Source organism: Melospiza melodia, chromosome 4 (genome assembly GCF_035770615.1).
Source record: "Melospiza melodia melodia isolate bMelMel2 chromosome 4, bMelMel2.pri, whole genome shotgun sequence".
NCBI classification, from domain to species: Eukaryota; Metazoa; Chordata; class Aves; order Passeriformes; family Passerellidae; genus Melospiza; species Melospiza melodia.
In genome coordinates, this window is record NC_086197.1 from 34,574,240 (window position 1) to 34,601,660 (window position 27,421).

Below are 27,421 nucleotides of genomic sequence, written 5' to 3' on the forward strand. Positions count from 1 at the left end.
GTGGCACCAGTGCCAAGTTGGGCTGGTTTGATTGTAGCAAATGGTTCCTGCAATCTACCATCCAGAAGCGGGGCAGCTTACTTTTGTTTGCCAGGGAAACGGGCCGAGGTTTGTGTCTGGGGGCCTATGGCTGGGAGTGACCGGCTGGCTCCTGAAAAGCTACGATAGGCAGGATGGTGACCAGACCCATGGTGGCACCAGTGCCATGTTCGGCTGATTTCATAGTACCAAGTGGCTCCTGCAATCTGCCATCAAAAAGTTGGCAGGCGAGTTTTGTTTTCCAGGGAAAAGCGCCGTTGTTTGTGTCTGCGGGCCTGTGGCTGGAGTGGCCGGCTGGCTCCTTAGAATCCACAATACGCAGCATGGTTCCCAGACCCAAGGTGGCACCAGTGCCAAGTTGGGCTGGTTTGATAGTACCAAGTGGTTCCTGCAATCTGCCATCAAAAAGTTGTCAGGCGAGTTTTGTTTTCCAGGGAAAATCGCCGTTGTTTTTGTTTGGGGGCCTGTGGCTGGGAGTGGCCGGCTGGCTCCTTAGGATCCACGATACCCAGGATGGTACCCAGACCAGAGGTGGTACCAGTACCAAGTCGGGCTGGTTTGATAATAACAAGTGGATCCTGCAATCTGCCATCCAGAAGCGGGGCAGCTTACTTTTGTTTGCCAGGGAAACCATCCGAGCTTTGTGTCTGGGGGCCTATGGCTGGGAGTGACCGGCTGGCTCCTGAAAAGCTACGATAGGCAGGATGGTGACCAGACCCATGGTGGCACCAGTGCCAAGTTGGGCTGGTTTGATAGTACCAAGTGGCTCCTGCAATCTGCCATCAAAATGTTGGCAGGCGAGTTTTGTTTTCCAGTGAAAAGCGCCGTTGTGTGTGTTTTGGGGCCTGTGGCTGGGAGTGGCCAGCTGGCTCCTTAGAATCCACGATACGCAGGATGGTTCCCAGACCCAAGGTGGCACCAGTGCCAAGTCGGGCTGGTTTGTTAGTACCAAGTGGTTCCTGCAATCTGCCATCCAGAAGCGGGGCAGCTGAATTTTGTTTGCCAGAGAAAAAGGCTGTTGTTTGTGTTTCGGGGCCTGTGGCTGGCAGTGGACGGCTGGCTCCTGAAAATCCATGATACGCAGCATGGTTCCCAGACCCAAGGTGGCACCAGTGCCAAGTCGGGCTGGTTTCATAGTACCCAGTGGCTCCTGCAATCTGCCATCCAGAAGAGGGGCAGTTGAATTTTGTTTTCCAGAGAAAAGGGCCGTGGTTTGTGTTTGGGGCCTATGGCTGAGAGTGACCGGCTGGCTCCTGAAAAGCTACGATAGGCAGGATGGTGACCAGACCGATGGTGGCACCAGTGCCAAGTCGGGCTGGTTTGATAATACTAAATAGCTCCTGCAATCTGCCATCCAGATGCGGGGCAGCGGATTTTTGCTTGCTGGAGAAAAGTTCCGTGGGTTTTTTTTGGGGGTATATGGCTGGACGTTGCCGGCTGACTCCTTAAAAACATCGATACGCAGGATGGTTCCCTGACCCAAGGTGGCATCACTGCCAAGTCGGGCTGTTTTCGTAGTACCAAGTGGCTCCTGCAATTTGCCATCCAGAAGAGGGGCAGTTGAGTTTTGTTTACCAGAGAAAAGGGCCGTGGTTTGTGTTTTGGGGCATATGGCTGAGAGTGGCCGGCTGGCGCCTGAAAATCCACGATAGGCAGGATGGTTCCCAGAGCCAAGGTGGCACCAGTGCCATGTTGGCCTGGTTTGATAGTACCATGTGGCTCCTGCAATCTGCCATCCAGAAGCGGGGCAGCTTACTTTTGTTTGCCAGGGAAACGGGCCGAGGTATTTGTCTGGGGGCCTATGGCTGGGAGTGACCGCCTGGCTCCTGAAAAGCTACGATAGGCAGGATGGTGACCAGACCCATGGTGGCACCAGTGCCAAGTTGGGCTGGTTTGATAGTACCAAGTGGCTCCTGCAATCTGCCATCAAAATCTTGGCAGGCGAGTTTTGTTTTCCAGGGTAACGCGCCGTTGTTTTTGTTTAGAGGCCTGTGGCTGGGAGTGTCCGCCTGTCCTCTTAGAATCTACTTTACGCAGCATGGTTCCCAGAGCCAAGGTGGCACCAGTGCCAAGTTGGGCTGGTTTGATAGTAGCAAGTGGTTCCTGCAATCTGCCATCCAGAAGAGGGGCAGCTTACTTTTGTTTGCCAGCGAAACGGGCCGAGGTATTTCTCTGGGGGCCTATGGCAGGGAGTGACCGGCCGGCTCCTGAAAAGCTAAGATAGGCAGGATGTTTACCAGACCCATGATGGCACCTGTGCCAAGTCGGGCTAATTTGATACTACAAAGTGGCTCCTGCAATCTGCCATCCAGAATCGGGGGTGCTTACTTTTGTTTTCCAGGGAAACAGGCCGAGGTTTGTGACTGGGGGTTTATGGCTGGGAGTGACCGGCTGGCTCCTGAAAAGCTACGATAGGCAGGATGGTGACCAGACCCATGGTGGCACCAGTGCCAAGTTGGGCTGGTTTGATAGTACCAAGTGGCTCCTGCAATCTGTCATCAAAATGTTGGCAGGCGAGTTTTGTTTTCCAGGGAAAAGCGCCGTTGTTTGTGTTTGGGCGCCTGTGGCACGGAGTGGCCGGGTGGCTGCTTAGAATCCACGATACGCAGGATGGTTCCCAGACCCAAGGTGGCACCAGTGCCAAGTCGGGCTGTTTTGACACTACCAAGTGGCTCCTGCAATCTGCCATCCAGAATCGGGGCAGCTTAATTTTGTTTGCCAGGGAAACGGGCCGAGGTTTGTGATGGGGGCCTATGGCTGGGAGTGACCGGCTGGCTCCTGAAATGGTACAATTGGCAGGATGGTTCCCAGACCCATAGTGGCACCAGTGCCAAGTTGGGATGATTTGATAGTACCAAGTGGCTCCTGCAATCTGCCATCAAAAAGCTGGCAGGCGAGTTTTGTTTTCCAGGGAAAAGCGCCGTTGTTTGTATTTGGGGGCCTGTGGCTGGGAGTGGCCGCCTGGCGCCTTAGAATCTACGTTACGCAGCATGGTTCCCAGACCCAAAGTGGCACCAGTGTCAAGTTGGGCTGGTTTGATAGTACCAAGTGGCTCCTGCAATCTGCCATCCAGAAGCGGGGTAGCTTACTTTTGTTTGCCAGGGAAACGGGCAGAGCTTTCTGTCTGGGGGCCTATGGTTGGGAGTAACCGGCTGGCTCCTGAAAAGCTACGATAGGCAGGATGGTTCCCAGATCCAAGATGGCACCAGTGCCAAGTCGGGGTGGTTTGATGGTGCAACGTGGCTCCTGCAATCTTCCATCCTGACGCGGGGCAGCGGATTTTTGTTTCCAAGAGAAATGGTCCGTGGTTTGTTTTTGGGGCTATATGGCTGGGCGTGGCCTGCTGGCTCCTTAAAAAGCTACGATAGGCAGGATGGTTCCCTGACCCAAGGTGGCACCAGTGCCAAGTCGGGCGGTTTTCGTAGTACAAAGTGCATCCTAAAATTTGCCATCCAGAAGAGGGGCAGTTGAGTTTTGTTTACCAGAGAAAAGGGCCGTGGTTTGTTTTTGGGGGCATATGGCTGATAGTGGCCGTCTGGCGCCTGAAAATCCACGATAGGCAGGATGGTTCCCAGACCAGAGGTGGCACCAGTGCCAAGTCGGGCTGGTTTGATAGTACTAAATAGCACCTGCAATCTGCCATGCAGAAGCGGGGCAGCTTACTTTTGTTTGCCAGGGAAACGGGCCGAGGTTTGTGTCTGGGGGCCTATGGCTGGGAGTGACCGCCTGGCTCCTGAAAAGCTACGATAGGCAGGATGGTTACCAGACCCATGGTGGCACCAGTGCCAAGTTGGGCTGGTTTGATAGTACCAAGTGGCTCCTGCAATCTGCCATCAAAAAGTTGTCAGGCGAGTTTTGTTTTCCAGGGAAAAGCGCCGTTGTTTGTGTTTGGGGGACTGTTGGTGGGAGTGGCCGGCTGGCTCCTTAGAACACACGATACGCAGGATGGTTCCCAGACCCAAGGTGGCACCAGTGCCACGTCGGGCTGGTTTGATGGTGAAAAGTGGCTCCTGCAATCTGCCATCCTGAAGCGGGGTAGCTTACTTTTGTGTGCCAGGGAAACGGGCCGAGGTTTATGACTGGGGGCCTAGGGCTAGGAGTGACCGTCTGGCTCCTGAAAAGCAACAATAGGCAGGATGGTTCCCAGACCCAAGGTGGCACCAGTGCCAAGTTGGGCTGGTTTGATGGTACCAACTGGCTCCTGCAATCTGCCATCTAAAAGTTGTCAGGCGAGTTTTGTTTTCCAGGGAAAAGCGCCGTTGATTTTGTTTGGAGGCCTGTGGCTGGCAGTGGCTGCCTGTCGTCTTAGAATCCGGGTTACGCAGCATGGTTCCCAGAGCCAAGGTGGCACCAGTGCCAAGTTGGGCTGGTTTGATGGTGCAAAGTGGCTCCTGCAATCTGCCATCCAGAAGTGCGGTAGCTTACTTTTGTGTGCCAGGGAAACAGGCCGAGGTTTGTGTCTGGGGGCCTATGGCTGGGAGTGACCGGCTGGCTCCTGAAAAGCTACGATAGGCAGGATGGTGACCAGACCCATGGTGGCACCAGTGCCAAGTTGGGCTGGTTTGATAGTACCAAGTGGCTCCTGCAATCTGCCATCAAAAAGTTGGCAGGCGAGTTTTGTTTTCCAGGGAAAAGCGCCGTTGTGTGTGTTTTGGGGCCTGTGGCTGGGAGTGGCCAGCTGGCTCCTTAGAATCCATGATACGCAGCATGGTTCCCAGACCCAAGGTGGCACCAGTGCCAAGTAGGGCTGGTTTCATAGTACCCAGTGGCTCCTGCAATCTGCCATCCAGAAGAGGGGCAGTTGAATTTTGTTTTCCAGAGAAAAGGGCCGTGGTTTGTGTTTGGGGCCTATGGCTGAGAGTGACCGGCTGGCTCCTGAAAAGCTACGATAGGCAGGATGGTGACCAGACCGATGGTGGCACCAGTGCCAAGTCGGGCTGGTTTGATAATAATAAATAGCTCCTGCAATCTGCCATCCAGACGCGGGGCAGCGGATTTTTGCTTGCTGGAGAAAAGTTCCGTGGGTTTTTTTTGGGGGTATATGGCTGGACGTTGCCGGCTGACTCCTTAAAAACATCGATACGCAGGATGGTTCCCTGACCCAAGGTGGCATCACTGCCAAGTCGGGCTGTTTTCGTAGTACCAAGTGGCTCCTGCAATTTGCCATCCAGAAGAGGGGCAGTTGAGTTTTGTTTACCAGAGAAAAGGGCCGTGGTTTGTGTTTTGGGGCATATGGCTGAGAGTGGCCGGCTGGCGCCTGAAAATCCACGATAGGCAGGATGGTTCCCAGAGCCAAGGTGGCACCAGTGCCATGTTGGCCTGGTTTGATAGTACCATGTGGCTCCTGCAATCTGCCATCCAGAAGCGGGGCAGCTTACTTTTGTTTGCCAGGGAAACGGGCCGAGGTATTTGTCTGGGGGCCTATGGCTGGGAGTGACCGCCTGGCTCCTGAAAAGCTACGATAGGCAGGATGGTGACCAGACCCATGGTGGCACCAGTGCCAAGTTGGGCTGGTTTGATAGTACCAAGTGGCTCCTGCAATCTGCCATCCAGAAGCGGGGTAGCTTACTTTTGTTTGCCAGGGAAACGGGCAGAGCTTTCTGTCTGGGGGCCTATGGTTGGGAGTAACCGGCTGGCTCCTGAAAAGCTACGATAGGCAGGATGGTTCCCAGATCCAAGATGGCTCCAGTGCCAAGTCGGGGTGGTTTGATGGTGCAAAGTGGCTCCTGCAATCTGCCATCCTGACGTGGGGCAGCGGATATTTGTTTCCAAGAGAAATGGTCCGTGGTTTGTTTTTGGGGCTATATGGCTGGGCGTGGCCTGCTGGCTCCTTAAAAAGCTACGATAGGCAGGATGGTTCCCTGACCCAAGGTGGCACCAGTGCCAAGTCGGGCGGTATTCGTAGTACAAAGTGCGTCCTAAAATTTGCCATCCAGAAGAGGGGCAGTTGAGTTTTGTTTACCAGAGAAAAGGGCCGTGGTTTGTTTTTGGGGGCATATGGCTGATAGTGGCCGTCTGGCGCCTGAAAATCCACGATAGGCAGGATGGTTCCCAGACCAGAGGTGGCACCAGTGCCAAGTCGGGCTGGTTTGATAGTACTAAATAGCACCTGCAATCTGCCATGCAGAAGCGGGGCAGCTTACTTTTGTTTGCCAGGGAAACGGGCCGAGGTTTGTGTCTGGGGGCCTATGGCTGGGAGTGACCGCCTGGCTCCTGAAAAGCTACGATAGGCAGGATGGTTACCAGACCCATGGTGGCACCAGTGCCAAGTTGGGCTGGTTTGATAGTACCAAGTGGCTCCTGCAATCTGCCATCAAAAAGTTGGCAGGCCAGTTTTGTTTTCCAGGGAAAAGCGCCGTTGTTTGTGTTTGGGGGACTGTGGCTGGCAGTGGACGGCTGGCTCCTTAGAACACACGATACGCAGGATGGTTCCCAGACCCAAGGTGGCACCAGTGCCACGTCGGGCTGGTTTGATGGTGAAAAGTGGCTCCTGCAATCTGCCATCCTGAAGCGGGGTAGCTTACATTTGTGTGCCAGGGAAACGGGCCGAGGTTTATGACTGGGGGCCTAGGGCTAGAAGTGACCGGCTGGCTCCTGAAGAGCAACAATAGGCAGGATGGTTCCCAGACCCAAGGTGGCACCAGTGCCAAGTTGGGCTGGTTTGATGGTACCAACTGGCTCCTGCAATCTGCCATCTAAAAGTTGTCAGGCGAGTTTTGTTTTCCAGGGAAAAGCGCCGTTGATTTTGTTTGGAGGCCTGTGGCTGGCAGTGGCTGCCTGTCGTCTTAGAATCCGGGTTACGCAGCATGGTTCCCAGAGCCAAGGTGGCACCAGTGTCAAGTTGGGCTGGTTTGATTGTACCAAGTGGCTCCTGCAATCTGCCATCCAGAAGCGGGGCAGCTTACTTTTGTTTGCCAGGGAAACGGGCCGAGGTATTTTTCTGGGGACCTATGGCTGGGAGTGACCGGCTGGCTCCTGAAAAGCTACGATAGGCAGGATGGTGACCAGACCCATGGTGGCACCAGTGCCAAGTTGGGCTGGTTTGATAGTACCAAGTGGCTCCTGCAATCTGCCATCAAAAAGTTGGCAGGTCAGTTTTGTTTTCCAGGGAAAAGCGCCGTTGTTTCTGTTTGGGGGACTGTGGCTGGGAGTGGCCGGCTGGCTCCTTAGAACACAGGATACGCAGGATGGTTCCCAGACCCAAGGTGGCACCAGTGCCAAGTCGGGCTGGTTTGATAGCACCAAGTGGCTCCTGCAATCTGCCATCCAGAAGCGGGGCAGCTTACTTTTGTTTTCCAGGGAAACGGACCGAGGTTTTTTTCTGGGGGCCTATGCCTGGGAGTGACCGGCTGGCTCCTGAAAAGCTACGATAGGCAGGATGGTGACCAGACCCATGGTGGCACCAGTGCCAAGTTGGGCTGGTTTGATAGTACCAAGTGGCTCCTGCAATCTGCCATCAAAAAGTTGGCAGGCGAGTTTTGTTTTCCAGGGAAAAGCGCCGTTGTGTGTATTTTGGGGCCTGTGGCTGGGAGTGGCCAGCTGGCTCCTTAGAATCCACGATACGCAGGATGGTTCCCAGACCCAAGGTGGCACCAGTGCCAAGTCGGGCTGGTTTGTTAGTACTAAGTGGTTCCTGCAATCTGCCATCCAGAAGCGGGGCAGCTGAATTTTGTTTGCCAGAGAAAAAGGCTGTTGTTTGTGTTTCGGGGCCTGTGGCTGGCAGTGGACGGCTGGCTCCTGAAAATCCATGATACGCAGCATGGTTCCCAGACCCAAGGTGGCACCAGTGCCAAGTAGGGCTAGTTTCATAGTACCCAGTGGCTCCTGCAATCTGCCATCCAGAAGAGGGGCAGTTGAGTTTTGTTTTCCAGAGAAAAGGGCCGTGGTTTGTGTTTGCGGCCTATGGCTGAGAGTGACCGGCTGGCCCCTGAAAATCCACGATAGGAAGGATGGTTCCCAGATCCAAGGTGGCAGCAGTGCCAAGTTGTGCTGGTGTGATAGTCCCAAGTGGCTCCTGCAATCTGCCATCCAGAAGTGGGGCAGCTGAATTTTGTTTGCCAGAGAAAAAGGCTGTGGTTTTTGTTTGGGGGCCTATGGCTGGGAGTGGCCGGCTGGCTCCTGAAAATCCATGATACGCAGCATGGTTCCCAGACCCAAGGTGGCACCAGTGCCAAGTGGGGCTGGTTTCACAGTGTCAAGTGCCTCCTGCAATCTCCCATCCAGAAGCGGGGCAGCTGAGTTTTGTTTGCCTGTGAAACGGGCCGTTGTTTTTGATTGGGGTCTGTGGCCGAGAATGTTCAGCTGGCTCCTGACAATCCACAATATGCAGGATGGTTCCCAGACCCAAGGTGGCACCAGTGCCAAGTCTTGCTGGTTTGATAGTACCAAGTGGCTCCTGCAATCTGCCATCCAGAAGCGGTGCAGCTGAGTTTTGTTTGCCAGAGGAAAGGGCCGTGGGTTGTGTTTGGGGGCATATGGCTGGGAGTGGCCGGCTGTCTCATTAAAAAGATCGATACGCAGGATGGTTCCCAGACCCAAGGTGGCACCAGTGCCAAGTCGGGCTGTTTTTATAGTACCAAGTGCGTCCTGCAATTTGCCATCCAGAAGAGGGGCAGTTGAGTTTTGTTTGGCAGAGAAAGCGCCGTTGTTTGTGTTTGGGGGCTTGTGGCTGTGAGTGGCCGACTGGCGCCTTAGAATCGGCGATACGCAGCATGGTTCCCAGACCCAAGATGGCACCATTTCCAAGTTGGGCTGGTTTGATAGTACCAAGTGGCTCCTGCAATCTGCCATCCAGAAGCGGGGCAGCTTACTTTTGTTTGCCAGGGAAACGGGCCGAGGTTTGTGTTTGGGGGCCTATGGCTGGGAGTGACCGGCTGGCTCCTGGAAAGCTACAATAGGCAGGATGGTGACCAGACCCATGGTGGCACCAGTGCCAAGTTGGGCTGGTTTGATAGTACCAAGTTGCTCCTGCAATCTGCCATCAAAAAGTTGGCAGGCGAGTTTTGTTTTCCAGGGAAAAGCGCCGTTGTTTGTGTTTGGGGGCCTGTGGCTGGGAGTGGCCGGCTGGCTCCTTAGAATCCACGATACGCAGGATGGTTCCCAGACCCAAGGTGGCACCAGTGCCAAGTCGGGCTGGTTTGATACTACCAAGTGGTTCCTGCAATCTGCCATCCAGAAGCAGGGCAGCTTACTTTTGTTTGCCAGGGAAACGGGCCGTGGGTTTTGTTTGGGGGCATATAGCTGAGAGTGGCCCGCTGGCCCCTGAAAATCCACGCTAGGCAGCATGGTTCCCAGATGCAAGGTGGCACCAGTGCCAAGTCGGGCTGGTTTGATGGTGCAAAGTGGCTCCTGCAATCTGCCATCCAGAAGCGGGGCAGCTGATTTTTGTTTGCCAGAGAAAAATTCCGTGGATTGTTTTTGGGGGCATATTGCTGGGAGTGGCCGGCTGGCTCCTTAAAATGCTCGATACGCATGATGGTTCCCAGGCCCAAGGTGTCACCACTACCAAGTCGGCCTGCGGTTTTAGTATCAAGTTCATCCTGCAATTTGCCATCCAGAAGAGGGGCAGTTGAGTTTTGTTTGCCAGAGAAACGGGCCGAGGTCTCTGTTTGGGGACATATGGCTGAGAGTGGCCGGCTGGCCCCTGAAAATCCACGATACACAACATGGTTCCCAGATCCAAGGTGGCACCAGTGCCAAGTTGGGCTGGTTTGATAGTCCCAAGTGTCTCCTGCAATCTGCCATCCAGAAGCGGGGCAGCTTACTTTTGTTTGCCAGAGAAATAGGCCTAGGTTTTTGTTTGGGGGCCTGTGGCTAGGAGTGGCCTGCTGGCGCCTAAGAATCCACGATACGCAGGATGTTTACCAGACCCATGGTGGCACCAGTGCCAAGTTGGGCTGGTTTGATAGTACCAAGTGGCTCCTGCAAACTCCATCAAAAAGTTGGCAGGCGTGTTTTGTTTTCCAGGGAACAGCGCCGTTGATTTTGATTGGGGTCTGTGGCCGAGAGTGTCCAGCTGGCTCCTGACAATCCACAATACGCAAGATGGTTCCCAGACCCAAGGTGGCACCAGTGCCAAGTCGTGCTGCTTTGATAGTACCAAGTGCGTCCTGCAATTTGCCATCCAGAAGAGGGGCAGTTGAGTTTTGTTTGCCAGAGAAAAGCGCCGTTGTTTGTGTTTGGGGGCTTGTGGCTGTGAGTGGCCGACTGGCGCCTTAGAATCTGCGATACGCAGCATGGTTCCCAGACCCAAGGTGGCACCAGTGCCAAGTCGGGCTGGTTTGATAGTACCAAGTGGCTCCTGCAATCTGCCATCCAGAAGCGGGGCAGCTTACTTTTGTTTGCCAGGGAAACGGGCCGAGGTTTGTGACTGGGGGCCTATGGCTGGGAGTGACCGGCTGGCTCCTGAAAAGCTACGATAGGCAGGATGGTTACCAGACCCATGGTGGCACCAGTGCCAAGTTGGGCTGGTTTGATAGTACCAAGTTGCTCCTGCAATCTGCCATCAAAAAGTTGGCAGGCGAGTTTTGTTTTCCAGGGAAAAGCGCCGTTGTTTGTATTTGGGGGCCTGTGGCTGGGTGTGGCCGGCTGGCTCCTTAGAATCCACGATACGCAGGATGGTTCCCAGACCCAAGGTGGCACCAGTGCCAAGTCGGGCTGGTTTGATACTACCAAGTGGTTCCTGCAATCTGCCATCCAGAAGCAGGGCAGCTTACTTTTGTTTGCCAGGGAAACGGGCCGTGGGTTTTGTTTGGGGGCATATAGCTGAGAGTGGCCCGCTGGCCCCTGAAAATCCACGCTAGGCAGCATGGTTCCCAGATGCAAGGTGGCACCAGTGCCAAGTCGGGCTGGTTTGATGGTGCAAAGTGGCTCCTGCAATCTGCCATCCAGAAGCGGGGCAGCTGATTTTTGTTTGCCAGAGAAAAATTCCGTGGATTGTTTTTGGGGGCATATTGCTGGGAGTGGCCGGCTGGCTCCTTAAAATGCTCGATACGCATGATGGTTCCCAGGCCCAAGGTGTCACCACTACCAAGTCGGCCTGCGGTTTTAGTATCAAGTTCATCTTGCAATTTGCCATCCAGAAGAGGGGCAGTTGAGTTTTGTTTGCCAGAGAAACGGGCCGAGGTTTCTGTTTGAGGGCATATGGCTGAGAGTGGCCGGCTGGCCCCTGAAAATCCACGATACACAGCATGGTTCCCAGATCCAAGGTGGCACCAGTGCCAAGTTGGGCTGGTTTGATAGTCCCAAGTGTCTCCTGCAATCTGCCATCCAGAAGCGGGGCAGCTTACTTTTGTTTGCCAGAGAAATAGGCCTAGGTTTTTGTTTGGGGGCTAGTGGCTAGGAGTGGCCTGCTGGCGCCTAAGAATCCACGATACGCAGGATGTTTACCAGACCCATGGTGGCACGAGTGCCAAGTTGGGCTGGTTTGATAGTACCAAGTGGCTCCTGCAAACTCCATCAAAAAGTTGGCAGGCGTGTTTTGTTTTCCAGGGAACAGCGCCGTTGATTTTGTTTGGGGGCCTGTGGCTGGGAGTGGCCGGCTGGCTCCTTAGAATCCACGATACGCAGGATGGTTCCCAGACCCAAGGTGGCACCAGTGCCAAGTCGGGCTGGTTTGATTACACCAAGTGACTCCTGCAATCTGCCATCCAGAAGTGAGGCAGCTAAGTTTTGTTTGCGAGAAAAAAGGGCCGTGGTTTTTGTTGGGGGCCTGTGGCTGGGAGTAGCCGGCTGGCTCCTTAAAATCCACGATAGGCAGGATGGTTCCCAGACCCAAGGTGGCACCAGTGCCAAGTCGGGCTGGTTTGATAGTACCAAGTGGCTCCTGCAATCTGCCATCCAGAAGCAGGGCAGCTGAGTTTTTATTGCCAGAGAAAAAGGCTGTGGTTTTTGTTTGGGGGCCTGTGGCTGGCAGTGGCCGGCTGGCTCCTGAAAATCCACGATACGCAGCATGGTTCCCAGACCCAAGGTGGCACCAGTACAAAGTGGGGCTCGTTTGACAGTGTCAAGTGCCTCCTGCAATCTCCCATCCAGAAGCGGGGCAGCTGAGTTTTTTTTGCCAGGGAAACGGACCTTTGTTTTTGATTGGGGTCTGTGGCCGAGAGTGGTCGGCTGTCTCCTGACAATCCACAATACGCAGGATGGTTCCCAGACCAAAGGTGGCACCAGTGCCAAGTCGGGCTGGTTTGATAGTACCAAGTGTCTCCTGCACTCTGCCATCCAGAAGCGGGGCAGCTGAGTTTTGTTTGCCAGAGAAAAGGGCCGTGGGTTGTGTTTGGGGGCATATGGCTGGGAGTGGCCACCTGGCTCCTTAAAATGCACGATACGCCGCATGGTAACCAGACGCATGGTGGCACCAGTGCCAAGTCGGGCTGTTTTTGTAGTACCCAGTGGCTCCTGCAATTTGCCATCCAGAAGCGGGGCAGCTAAATTTTGTTTGCTAGAGAAAAGGGCTGTGGTTTGTGTTTGGGGGCCTATGGCCGAGAGTGGTAGGCTGGCCCCTGAAAATCAACGATAGGCAGGATGGTTCCCAGATCCAAGGTGGCACCAGTGCCAAGTAAGGCTGGTTGTATGGTTCAAAGTGACTCCTGCAATCTGCCATCCAGAAGCGGGACAGCTGAGTTTTTTTTGCCAGAGAAAAGGTCCGTGGTTTCTTTTTGGGGCATACGGCTGGGAATTGCCGGCTGGCTCCTTAAAATGTTCGATACGCAGGATGCTTCCCAGAGCCAAGGTGGCACCACTGCCAAGTCGGGCTCTTTTTGTAGTACCAAGTGCGTCCTGCAATTTGCCATCCAGAAGAGGGGCAGTTGAGTTTTGTTTGCCAGAGAAAAGGGCCGAGGTTTGTGTTTGGGAGCATATGGCTGGGAATGACCGGCTGGCCCCTGAAAATCCACGATACGCCGGATGGTTCCCAGATCCAAGATGGTACCATTACCAAGTCGGGCTGCTTTGATAGTCCCAAGTGGCTCCTGCAAACTGCCACACCAGAAGCGGGGCAGCTGAGTTTTGTTTGCCAGGGAAATGGGCCGTTGTTTGTGTTTGGGGGCCTGTGGCTGGGAGTGTTCGGCTGGTTCCTGAATATGTACGATACGCAGGATTGTTCCCAGATCCAAGGTGGCAGCAGTGCCATGTTGTGCTGGTGTGATAGTCCCAAGTGGCTCCTGCAATCTGCCATCCAGAAGTGGGGCAGCTGATTTTTGTTTGCCAGAGAAAAGGTCCGTGGTTTGTGTTTGGGGGCATATGGCTGAGAGTGGCCGGCTGGCCCCTGAAAATCCACGATACACAGGATGGTTCCCAGATCCAAGGTGGCACCTGTGCCAAGTCGGGCTGATTTGATAGTACTAAGTAGCTCCTGCAATCTGCCATCCAGAAGCGGGGCAGCTTACTTTTCTTTGCCAGGGAAACGGGCCGAGGTTTCTGTTTGGGGGCCTATGGCTGGGAGTGACCGGCTGGCTCCTGAAAAGCTACAATAGGCAGGATGGTTCCCAGAGCCAAGGTGGCACCAGTGCCAAGTTGGGCTGGTTTGATAGTACCAAGTGGCTCCTGCAATCTGCCATCCAGAAGCGGGGCAGCTTACTTTTGTTTGCCAGAGAAATAGGCCTAGGTTTTTGTCTGGGGGCCTGTGGCTAGGAGTGGCCGGCTGGCTCCTAAGAATCCACGATAGGCAGGATGTTTCCCAGACCCAAGGTGACACCAGTGCCAAGTCGGGCTGGTTTGATAGTACCAAGTGGCTCCTGCAAACTCCATCAAAAAGTTGGCAGGCGTGTTTTGTTTTCCAGGGAACAGCGCCGTTGATTTTGTTTGGGGGCCTGTGGCTGGGAGTGGCCGGCTGGCTCCTTAGAATCCACGATACGCAGGATGGTTCCCAGACCCAAGGTGGCACCAGTGCCAAGTCGGGCTGGTTTGATTACACCAAGTGGCTCCTGCAATCTGCCATCCAGAAGTGAGGCAGCTAAGTTTTGTTTGCCAGAAAAAAGGGCCGTGGTTTTTGTTGGGGGCGTGTGGCTGGGAGTGGCCGGCTGGCTCCTTAGAATCCACCATACGCAGGATGGTTCCCAGACCCAAGGTGGCACCAGTGCCAAGTCGGGCTGGTTTGATAGTCCCAAGTGGCTCCTGCAAACTGCCATCCAGAAGCGGGGCAGCTGAGTTTTGTTTGCCAGGGAAATGGGCCGTTGTTTGTGTTTGGGGGCCTGTGGCTGGGGGTGGTCGGCTGGTTCCTGAATATGTACGATACGCAGGATTGTTCCCAGACCCAAGGTGGCACCAGTGCCAAGTCGGGCTGGTTTGATGGTGCAAAGTGGCTCCTGCAATCTGCCATCCAGACGCGGGGCAGCGGATTTTTGTTTCCGTGAGAAATGGTCCGTGGTTTGTTTTTGGGGGTATATGGCTGGGCCTGGCCGGCTGGCTCCTTAAAAAGCTCGATATGCAGGATGGTTCCCTGACACAAGGTGGCACCAGTGCCACGTCGGGCGGTTTTCGTAGTACAAAGTGCGTCCTAAAATTTGCCATCCAGAAGAGGGGCAGTTGAGTTTTGTTTGCCAGAGAAAAGGTCCGTGGTTTGTTTTTGGGGGCATATGGCTGAGAGTGGCTGGCTGGCCCCTGAAAATCCACGATACACAGGATGGTTCCCAGATCCAAGGTGGCACCTGTGCCAAGTCGGGCTGATTTGATAGTACTAAGTAGCTCCTGCAATCTGCCATCCAGAAGCGGGGCAGCTTACTTTTGTTTGCCAGGGAAACGGGCCGAGGTTTGTGTTTGGGGGCCTATGGCTGAGAGTGACCGGCTGGCTCCTGAAAAGCTACAATAGGCAGGATGGTGACCAGACCCATGGTGGCACCAGTGCCAAGTTGGGCTGGTTTGATAGTACCAAGTGGTTCCTGCAATCTGCCATCCAGAAGCAGGGCAGCTGAGTTTTGTTTGCCAGAGAAAAGGGCCTTGGTTTGTGTTTGGGGGCATATGGCTGGGTGTGGCCAGCTGGCTCCTTAAAATGCACGATATGCAACATGGCTCCCAGACCCAAGGTGGCACCAGTGCCAAGTTGGGCTGGTTTGATAGTACCAAGTGGCTCCTGCAATCTTCCATGATCACGTGGAGAAATACTTTCTGGTTTCAGCCTCATGCTCTTTCTTCTCTCCCTCAACTTCTCTATCACCTCTCATCTGGTTCACATGCGCTGTCTTCAAGGTCCACAGGCTACTTTTCACAGAATCTTCTGGCCTGATGAAGTAAGAATGATGAATAGAACAGAGCTGGGATCTATTTTCCAGTTTGGATAAAATGCATTCTGCACACAAATCCAAGGAGAACGGGCTGCCCGATGCCCAGAAAATCTTTCACTCCTGCTAGTGTTCTACGTCAACCGCAACTTAGTCTGAAAGAAAAGCTTTTTCTCTGAGAGCATCTGAGAGGTTTGCATGAAGCACTGATATCTGACATATGCAATTTTGAATAGGAGAGGAAAAAGAAAATGGCAAGGAGTTTTTAATTTTAGTGGTTTCAATTTTAATTTCCGTGCACTTTTTCAAAACTTGTCAGCTCAAATGCCCATCAACATCTTTTAGTCATCTGTAAGTCAGTATTCATATAAAATGTGCTTCAAATCCAAAGAATTTCAAATTTGCACTCCAAGCTTCTATGCCTAGATTTATGATTTCCTACACATATTAGATGAAAGGAAGGCCTTTTTTACTGTGGGAGTGCTGGAACACTGGAACAGGTTGCCCAGAGAAGTTGTGGGTGTCCCATCCCTGAAAGTATTCAAGGTCACCTTGGACGGGGCTTGGAGCAGCAACAAAGGAGAAGCTTGATGGTAGAGAAACAAAGTTGGACTATAGAAGAAACTCGGATTGAAGTATAGGATCAAGTTTTCTCTCAGCTCTTGGGGTAAATTCAAAGTTGTACAAAATGACATTTATCTGTGCTATTCACTACTGTAACAGAAAGTTTCATGAAAACTGTACAGAAGATAGTAAATTTTAAAAGAGATAAGAATTACAGCATAAAATCCATGGGATAGGTTACAACATGAGACACTCTCTAAGAGAAAATCTCTTTGTTTCAGCACTTCATCGGGGTAAGATTTCATGAAGTGCCAAAGAAGGCGGCAAAATATCATTCGGGACATTATTTACTGGAATTCAGCCTGGCCATTAGTAGGAACTGCCTTTGAACATATCATGTAGATATACCACACACACTTTCCCTTCACTGAAAAATTACTGTTTACAACAAATAAGCAATTGACGATCAAAATTGATTGAAAGCATCTTAAACATGTCAAGTATTTCATTGTAGATGATCTGTGATCCAAATGCTTCTTCCACCTTCGAGAGGGACAGAAGAATTCTTCCATATCATGATGGTTTAAAATTGTATCAACCAATGTTTTCTGCTGAAAAGATATCATCTATTTTTTTCTATTTTTGGAAGAAAATATTCCTAGACATACAACAGGTGAGAACTAAGTAATTTTAAAGAAACAAATGAAATGAAAATATTCTGTAAATAGAATGAAATGAAAAGCTGTGTTTTAAATAGGAGCTAAATATTAAACAGAATTTTTGTACCAGGCATTTGAATTACTGCACCAGCTCTTTTGCCCATCAAGAGAGGCATTTAGCATTTCAGTCTTTTCCAAGGTGTTCATGATCTGCTATGCTGATCTCTGTGTGTGCCTAGGTGTGTGTGGAGGGGGGGGCATATGAAGGGGAGTGTGTATGTTTGCTTTACAATTGTTGTGGCAGATTCATGCCTCAGCTCCACATTTTGTTTTAAAAAGGTCACACCGAGTGGATATGAAGTTTACTATCAACAAGAGATCGATTCCCAAATCATCCATTTGACTCTCCCTTATAAATCATGTGCTTTGTTGCATATTTTATCAAATATACTTTCAAGCCAGATGGAGGAAGGAGGATGTGGGAATCCCTCCACCATCTTGCAACTTTTATGTAAGTAGGTTTTCAAGAAAATCATCATTTCTCTTTTAAATATGTCTGGAACAGGCATGATGGTAGTGTCAACCTGTTGGAGTTTTTGTTGCTGGAAGAAGTTGTACAAAAGGATTGGTTTTTACATTGACCAGTTACTGAATCAAGCGCAGGAATACATTGGAAATTTAGCTGGGGGTTCCTTTTCCCAGCAGACTACTTCTAGAACGAGCTTGTACACTGAAGCTGACTCTTTTGCTCTCTTTTTGTTTCTTTCCTATTTTCTTGGCTTCTTTGCCACTATCTAGACAATTTTGGAACTTTGTTCCCAACTAAAATGGTTTCAATAGTCTGATTGTGATCATACATTTTTACAAGGAATTTTTAAAATCTTTCCTCGAGTCCAGAAAGTCAAGGACTTAGATCTTTTTCTTCCCTTATCAATATTGCCATGAAATTGATAAATAAAGACCAACTCTTTATTTTTGTTTTTAACCCACGTAGATAATTCCCATCCATTAATCCATTTTGTGGACCAATAGCTGCCATTCTGATGGAAGCTGTCACTTCTTAACAATAGGCATTCTGTGACTATGTTGACTGCACTTTGGGTGAAGATCCTAACTGGTCTTAGATATACATAGGGAGAAATTTGCTCAGCCAGTGTCAGTCTTAAGCATGCGTATCAGAAGATCTTTCTAGAGCTGGGAATTTTCCCATGAAAGGGATTCAGTTAGGGAAGAGACACTTGTGCCAGAGTTTTACATTCTTCTTGAACACTGCTTAAGGAACTTAGATGCCATGTCCATTTGGATCTCTGTCTGCACAGAACTTTGTCATGCCAGCGCTTTGAAATGCATCTTGAAGAGAATTCACTAGCACAGAATGAAAGAGAGTGGAAGGGGTTGGTGGGGCTAACCAGGCCCAACCCCCCTGCCTAAACCAGGATACCTAGAGCCTCTTGCCCAGGATTCTATCTGGGTGTACTTTTAATGTCTTCAAAGATCCAGGCTCCACAATGTTTCTGGGCAGTCTGTGCCGTGGTTCAGTCACCCTGACAGTAAAGAAACATTTACTGATGTTCAAAGGCAATCTCCTGTATTTCAGTGTGTGCCCACTGCCTCTTGTCTTTTCCCTCAGCATCACTGAAAAGACACTGATTCCCTCCCCTTTGCACTATTGCTTCCATATGTATGTGTGATGCCATGTAGAGGTATGTCAAAAACCTCCCTGAAGCCCAGGCAGATAATATTCCCTTCATCTACCAGTCAAGTTGATTCATCAGAGGAGTTTAAAGTGATGTTCAGCATGAAATTCCCCTGAAAAATCATGCTAACTACATTATTTGGTCATCTGTCATGTGCCTGGCAAGGATTTCCAGGAAGAGCTGCTTCATCAACTTCCTGGGGATAAAAAAGAGGCTGGCTGGTTTGTACTATGGCGAGTCCTCTTAATTGCCTTTTTTGAAGATGGGTGTCATTTGCTAACATCCACTCTTTAGCTCCTCTTCTCATCTACACCTCGGCAAAAAGCTTTTCCACTATGTCTGGCTAGGAAAAACTGTGCCAGCACAGAAAACATCTCCCATCGTGTTCTAGAAGTTGCACGGATGTCTGCCAAGTGTTTGGCAGGAAGAAAAGAAAAGTTGTCCAAAACAGCTTCCAATCGAATGTTCCTGTGATTGGAAAAGTCAGGAGAGTGCAAAGGTACTGTTTTCTATCAGTTGGCAAGGTGCGCACACAATCCCAGTGTTGTACAGCTTGCTTCTTCACCTTCCCGAAGCTGCCGCTCTCGCCGGCTGCCGGAGCCCAAGAAGCGGCTTCTTCGCGCAAAGACGATTGTGCCGCTCACAGTGCTCTCCTTAGCGCGGCTTCTGCCGAAAGACGCCCGGCAGCGGCTCTTACCTCCGGAGAGCATCCTACCTTCGTCTTTAGCTCCTCTTCTCATCTACACCTCGGCAAAACGCTTTTCCACTATGTCTGGCTAGGAAAAACTGTGCCAGCACAGAAAACATCTCCCATCGTGTTCTAGAAGTTGCACGGATGTCTGCCAAGTGTTTGGCAGGAAGAAAAGAAAAGTTGTCCAAAACAGCTTCCAATCGAATGTTCATGTGATTGGAAAAGTCAGGAGAGTGCAAAGGTACTGTTTTCTATCAGTTGGCAAAGTGCGCACACAATCCCAGTGTTGTACAGCTTGCTTCTTCACCTTCCCGAAGCTGCCGCTCTCGCCGGCTCCCGGAACCGAAGAAGCGGCTTCTTCGCGCAAAGACGATTGTGCCGCTCACAGTGCTCTCCTTAGCGCGGCTTCTGCCGAAAGACGCCCGGCAGCGGCTCTTACCTCCGGAGAGCATCCTACCTTCGTCTTTCGCGTCTTTTGTAGTCTACATCTTAGCAAAACGCTTCTCCACTATGTCTGGCTAGGAAAAACTGTGCCAGCACAGAAAACATCTCCCATCGTGTTCTAGAAGTTGCACGGATGTCTGCCAAGTGTTTGGCAGGAAGAAAAGAAAAGTTGTCCAAAACAGCTTCCAATCGAATGTTCCTGTGATTGGAAAAGTCAGGAGAGTGCAAAGGTACTGTTTTCTATCAGTTGGCAAGGTGCGCACACAATCCCAGTGTTGTACAGCTTGCTTCTTCACCTTCCCGAAGCTGCCGCTCTCGCCGGCTCCCGGAACCGAAGAAGCGGCTTCTTCGCGCAAAGACGATTGTGCCGCTCACAGGGCTCTCCTTAGCGCGGCTTCTGCCGAAAGACGCCCGGCAGCGGCTCTTACCTCCGGAGAGCATCCTACCTTCGTCTTTCGCGTCTTTTGTAGTCTACATCTTAGCAAAACGCTTTTCCACTATGTCTGGCTAGGAAAAACTGTGCCAGCACAGAAAACATCTCCCATCGTGTTCTAGAAGTTGCACGGATGTCTGCCAAGTGTTTGGCAGGAAGAAAAGAAAAGTTGTCCAAAACAGCTTCCAATCGAATGTTCCTGTGATTGGAAAAGTCAGGAGAGTGCAAAGGTACTGTTTTCTATCAGTTGGCAAGGTGCGCACACAATCCCAGTGTTGTACAGCTTGCTTCTTCACCTTCCCGAAGCTGCCGCTCTCGCCGGCTGCCGGAGCCCAAGAAGCGGCTTCTTCGCGCAAAGACGATTGTGCCGCTCACAGTGCTCTCCTTAGCGCGGCTTCTGCCGAAAGACGCCCGGCAGCGGCTCTTACCTCCGGAGAGCATCCTACCTTCGTCTTTCGCGTCTTTTGTAGTCTACATCTTAGCAAAACGCTTTTCCACTATGTCTGGCTAGGAAAAACTGTGCCAGCACAGAAAACATCTCCCATCGTGTTCTAGAAGTTGCACGGATGTCTGCCAAGTGTTTGGCAGGAAGAAAAGAAAAGTTGTCCAAAACAGCTTCCAATCGAATGTTCCTGTGATTGGAAAAGTCAGGAGAGTGCAAAGGTACTGTTTTCTATCAGTTGGCAAGGTGCGCACACAATCCCAGTGTTGTACAGCTTGCTTCTTCACCTTCCCGAAGCTGCCGCTCTCGCCGGCTGCCGGAGCCCAAGAAGCGGCTTCTTCGCGCAAAGACGATTGTGCCGCTCACAGTGCCCTCCTTAGCGCGGCTTCTGCCGAAAGACGCCCGGCAGCGGCTCTTACCTCCGGAGAGCATCCTACCTTCGTCTTTCGCGTCTTATGTAGTCTACACCTCGGCAAAAAGCTTTTCCACTATGTCTGGCTAGGAAAAACTGTGCCAGCACAGAAAACATCTCCCATCGTGTTCTAGAAGTTGCACGGATGTCTGCCAAGTGTTTGGCAGGAAGAAAAGAAAAGTTGTCCAAAACAGCTTCCAATCGAATGTTCCTGTGATTGGAAAAGTCAGGAGAGTGCAAAGGTACTGTTTTCTATCAGTTGGCAAGGTGCGCACACAATCCCAGTGTTGTACAGCTTGCTTCTTCACCTTCCCGAAGCTGCCGCTCTCGCCGGCTGCCGGAGCCCAAGAAGCGGCTTCTTCGCGCAAAGACGATTGTGCCGCTCACAGGGCTCCCCTTAGCGCGGCTTCTGCCGAAAGACGCCCGGCAGCGGCTCTTACCTCCTGAGAGTGGCAGCTTCGGGAAGGTGAAGAAGCAAGCTGTACAACACTGGGATTGTGTGCGCACCTTGCCAACTGATAGAAAACAGTACCTTTGCACTCTCCTGACTTTTCCAATCACAGGAACATTCGATTGGAAGCTGTTTTGGACAACTTTTCTTTTCTTCCTGCCAAACACTTGGCAGACATCCGTGCAACTTCTAGAACACGATGGGAGATGTTTTCTGTGCTGGCACAGTTTTTCCTAGCCAGACATAGTGGAAAAGCGTTTTGCCGAGGTGTAGACTACATAAGACGCGAAAGACGAAGGTAGGATGCTCTCCGGAGGTAAGAGCCGCTGCCGGGCGTCTTTCGGCAGAAGCCGCGCTAAGGAGAGCACTGTGAGCGGCACAATCGTCTTTGGGCGAAGAAGCCGCTTCTTCGGTTCCGGGAGCCGGCGAGAGCGGCAGCTTCGGGAAGGTGAAGAAGCAAGCTGTACAACACTGGGATTGTGTGCGCACCTTGCCAACTGATAGAAAACAGTACCTTTGCACTCTCCTGACTTTTCCAATCACAGGAACATTCGATTGGAAGCTGTTTTGGACAACTTTTCTTTTCTTCCTGCCAAACACTTGGCAGACATCCGTGCAACTTCTAGAACACGATGGGAGATGTTTTCTGTGCTGGCACAGTTTTTCCTAGCCAGACATAGTGGAAAAGCTTTTTGCCGAGGTGTAGACTACATAAGACGCGAAAGACGAAGGTAGGATGCTCTCCGGAGGTAAGAGCCGCTGCCGGGCGTCTTTCGGCAGAAGCCGCGCTAAGGAGAGCACTGTGAGCGGCACAATCGTCTTTGCGCGAAGAAGCCGCTTCTTGGGCTCCGGCAGCCGGCGAGAGCGGCAGCTTCGGGAAGGTGAAGAAGCAAGCTGTACAACACTGGGATTGTGTGCGCACCTTGCCAACTGATAGAAAACAGTACCTTTGCACTCTCCTGACTTTTCCAATCACATGAACATTCGATTGGAAGCTGTTTTGGACAACTTTTCTTTTCTTCCTGCCAAACACTTGGCAGACATCCGTGCAACTTCTAGAACACGATGGGAGATGTTTTCTGTGCTGGCACAGTTTTTCCTAGCCAGACATAGTGGAAAAGCGTTTTGCTAAGATGTAGACTACAAAAGACGCGAAAGACGAAGGTAGGATGCTCTCCGGAGGTAAGAGCCGCTGCCGGGCGTCTTTCGGCAGAAGCCGCGCTAAGGAGAGCACTGTGAGCGGCACAATCGTCTTTGCGCGAAGAAGCCGCTTCTTGGGCTCCGGCAGCCGGCGAGAGCGGCAGCTTCGGGAAGGTGAAGAAGCAAGCTGTACAACACTGGGATTGTGTGCGCACCTTGCCAACTGATAGAAAACAGTACCTTTGCACTCTCCTGACTTTTCCAATCACAGGAACATTCGATTGGAAGCTGTTTTGGACAACTTTTCTTTTCTTCCTGCCAAACACTTGGCAGACATCCGTGCAACTTCTAGAACACGATGGGAGATGTTTTCTGGGCTGGCACAGTTTTTCCTAGCCAGACATAGTGGAAAAGCGTTTTGCTAAGATGTAGACTACAAAAGACGCGAAAGACGAAGGTAGGATGCTCTCCGGAGGTAAGAGCCGCTGCCGGGCGTCTTTCGGCAGAAGCCGCGCTAAGGAGAGCACTGTGAGCGGCACAATCGTCTTTGCGCGAAGAAGCCGCTTCTTCGGTTCCGGGAGCCGGCGAGAGCGGCAGCTTCGGGAAGGTGAAGAAGCAAGCTGTACAACACTGGGATTGTGTGCGCACCTTGCCAACTGATAGAAAACAGTACCTTTGCACTCTCCTGACTTTTCCAATCACAGGAACATTCGATTGGAAGCTGTTTTGGACAACTTTTCTTTTCTTCCTGCCAAACACTTGGCAGACATCCGTGCAACTTCTAGAACACGATGGGAGATGTTTTCTGTGCTGGCACAGTTTTTCCTAGCCAGACATAGTGGAAAAGCGTTTTGCCGAGGTGTAGATGAGAAGAGGAGCTAAAGACGAAGGTAGGATGCTCTCCGGAGGTAAGAGCCGCTGCCGGGCGTCTTTCGGCAGAAGCCGCGCTAAGGAGAGCACTGTGAGCGGCACAATCGTCTTTGGGCGAAGAAGCCGCTTCTTCGGTTCCGGGAGCCGGCGAGAGCGGCAGCTTCGGGAAGGTGAAGAAGCAAGCTGTACAACACTGGGATTGTGTGCGCACCTTGCCAACTGATAGAAAACAGTACCTTTGCACTCTCCTGACTTTTCCAATCACAGGAACATTCGATTGGAAGCTGTTTTGGACAACTTTTCTTTTCTTCCTGCCAAACACTTGGCAGACATCCGTGCAACTTCTAGAACACGATGGGAGATGTTTTCTGTGCTGGCACAGTTTTTCCTAGCCAGACATAGTGGAAAAGCTTTTTGCCGAGGTGTAGATGAGAAGAGGAGCAAAAGAGTGGATGTTAGCAAATGACACCCATCTTCAAAAAAGGCAATTAAGAGGACTCGCCATAGTACAAACCAGCCAGCCTCTTTTTTATCCCCAGGAAGTTGATGAAGCAGCTCTTCCTGGAAATCCTTGCCAGGCACATGACAGATGACCAAATAATGTAGTTAGCATGATTTTTCAGGGGAATTTCATGCTGAACATCACTTTAAACTCCTCTGATGAATCAACTTGACTGGTAGATGAAGGGAATATTATCTGCCTGGGCTTCAGGGAGGTTTTTGACATACCTCTACATGGCATCACACATACATATGGAAGCAATAGTGCAAAGGGGAGGGAATCAGTGTCTTTTCAGTGATGCTGAGGGAAAAGACAAGAGGCAGTGGGCACACACTGAAATACAGGAGATTGCCTTTGAACATCAGTAAATGTTTCTTTACTGTCAGGGTGACTGAACCACGGCACAGACTGCCCAGAAAGATTGTGGAGCCTGGATCTTCGAAGACATTAAAAGTACACCCAGATAGAATCCTGGGCAAGAGGCTCTAGGTATCCTGGTTTAGGCAGGGGGGTTGGGCCTGGTTAGCCCCACCAACCCCTTCCACTCTCTTTCATTCTGTGCTAGTGAATTCTCTTCAAGATGCATTTCAAAGCGCTGGCATGACAAAGTTCTGTGCAGACAGAGATCCAAATGGACATGGCATCTAAGTTCCTTAAGCAGTGTTCAAGAAGAATGTAAAACTCTGGCACAAGTGTCTCTTCCCTAACTGAATCCCTTTCATGGGAAAATTCCCAGCTCTAGAAAGATCTTCTGATACGCATGCTTAAGACTGACACTGGCTGAGCAAATTTCTCCCTATGTATATCTAAGACCAGTTAGGATCTTCACCCAAAGTGCAGTCAACATAGTCACAGAATGCCTATTGTTAAGAAGTGACAGCTTCCATCAGAATGGCAGCTATTGGTCCACAAAATGGATTAATGGATGGGAATTATCTACGTGGGTTAAAAACAAAAATAAAGAGTTGGTCTTTATTTATCAATTTCATGGCAATATTGATAAGGGAAGAAAAAGATCTAAGTCCTTGACTTTCTGGACTCGAGGAAAGATTTTAAAAATTCCTTGTAAAAATGTATGATCACAATCAGACTATTGAAACCATTTTAGTTGGGAACAAAGTTCCAAAATTGTCTAGATAGTGGCAAAGAAGCCAAGAAAATAGGAAAGAAACAAAAAGAGAGCAAAAGAGTCAGCTTCAGTGTACAAGCTCGTTCTAGAAGTAGTCTGCTGGGAAAAGGAACCCCCAGCTAAATTTCCAATGTATTCCTGCGCTTGATTCAGTAACTGGTCAATGTAAAAACCAATCCTTTTGTACAACTTCTTCCAGCAACAAAAACTCCAACAGGTTGACACTACCATCATGCCTGTTCCAGACATATTTAAAAGAGAAATGATGATTTTCTTGAAAACCTACTTACATAAAAGTTGCAAGATGGTGGAGGGATTCCCACATCCTCCTTCCTCCATCTGGCTTGAAAGTATATTTGATAAAATATGCAACAAAGCACATGATTTATAAGGGAGAGTCAAATGGATGATTTGGGAATCGATCTCTTGTTGATAGTAAACTTCATATCCACTCGGTGTGACCTTTTTAAAACAAAATGTGGAGCTGAGGCATGAATCTGCCACAACAATTGTAAAGCAAACATACACACTCCCCTTCATATGCCCCCCCCTCCACACACACCTAGGCACACACAGAGATCAGCATAGCAGATCATGAACACCTTGGAAAAGACTGAAATGCTAAATGCCTCTCTTGATGGGCAAAAGAGCTGGTGCAGTAATTCAAATGCCTGGTACAAAAATTCTGTTTAATATTTAGCTCCTATTTAAAACACAGCTTTTCATTTCATTCTATTTACAGAATATTTTCATTTCATTTGTTTCTTTAAAATTACTTAGTTCTCACCTGTTGTATGTCTAGGAATATTTTCTTCCAAAAATAGAAAAAAATAGATGATATCTTTTCAGCAGAAAACATTGGTTGATACAATTTTAAACCATCATGATATGGAAGAATTCTTCTGTCCCTCTCGAAGGTGGAAGAAGCATTTGGATCACAGATCATCTACAATGAAATACTTGACATGTTTAAGATGCTTTCAATCAATTTTGATCGTCAATTGCTTATTTGTTGTAACCAGTAATTTTTCAGTGAAGGGAAAGTGTGTGTGGTATATCTACATGATATGTTCAAAGGCAGTTCCTACTAATGGCCAGGCTGAATTCCAGTAAATAATGTCCCGAATGATATTTTGCCGCCTTCTTTGGCACTTCATGAAATCTTACCCCGATGAAGTGCTGAAACAAAGAGATTTTCTCTTAGAGAGTGTCTCATGTTGTAACCTATCCCATGGATTTTATGCTGTAATTCTTATCTCTTTTAAAATTTACTATCTTCTGTACAGTTTTCATGAAACTTTCTGTTACAGTAGTGAATAGCACAGATAAATGTCATTTGTACAACTTTGAATTTACCCCAAGAGCTGAGAGAAAACTTGATCCTATACTTCAATCCGAGTTTCTTCTATAGTCCAACTTTGTTTCTCTACCATCAAGCTTCTCCTTTGTTGCTGCTCCAAGCCCCGTCCAAGGTGACCTTGAATACTTTCAGGGATGGGACACCCACAACTTCTCTGGGCAACCTGTTCCAGTGTTCCAGCACTCCCACAGTAAAAAAGGCCTTCCTTTCATCTAATATGTGTAGGAAATCATAAATCTAGGCATAGAAGCTTGGAGTGCAAATTTGAAATTCTTTGGATTTGAAGCACATTTTATATGAATACTGACTTACAGATGACTAAAAGATGTTGATGGGCATTTGAGCTGACAAGTTTTGAAAAAGTGCACGGAAATTAAAATTGAAACCACTAAAATTAAAAACTCCTTGCCATTTTCTTTTTCCTCTCCTATTCAAAATTGCATATGTCAGATATCAGTGCTTCATGCAAACCTCTCAGATGCTCTCAGAGAAAAAGCTTTTCTTTCAGACTAAGTTGCGGTTGACGTAGAACACTAGCAGGAGTGAAAGATTTTCTGGGCATCGGGGCAGCCCGTTCTCCTTGGATTTGTGTGCAGAATGCATTTTATCCAAACTGGAAAATAGATCCCAGCTCTGTTCTATTCATCATTCTTACTTCATCAGGCCAGAAGATTCTGTGAAAAGTAGCCTGTGGACCTTGAAGACAGCGCATGTGAACCAGATGAGAGGTGATAGAGAAGTTGAGGGAGAGAAGAAAGAGCATATGGCTGAAACCAGAAAGTATTTCTCCACGTGATCATGGAAGATTGCAGGAGCCACTTGGTACTATCAAACCAGCCCGACTTGGCACTGGTGCCACTATGGGTCTGGGAGCCATGTTGCATATCGTGCATTTTAAGGAGCCAGCTGGCCACACACAGCCATATGCCCCCAAACACAAACCAAGCCCTTTTCTCTGGCAAACAAAACTCAGCTGCCCTGCTTCTGGATGGCAGATTGCAGGAGCCACTTGGTACTATCAAACCAGCCCAACTTGGCACTGGTGCCACCTTGGCTCTGGGAACCATCCTGCCTATTGTAGCTTTTCAGGAGCCAGCCGGTCACTCCCAGCCATAGGCCCCCAAACAGAAACCTCGGCCCGTTTCCCTGGCAAACAAAAGTAAGCTGCCCCGCTTCTGGATGGCAGATTGCAGGAGCTACTTAGTACTATCAAATCAGCCCGACTTGGCACAGGTGCCACCTTGGATCTGGGAACCATCCTGTGTATCGTGGATTTTCAGGGGCCAGCCGGCCACTCTCAGCCATATGCCCCCAAACACAAACCACGGACCTTTTCTCTGGCAAACAAAAATCAGCTGCCCCACTTCTTGATG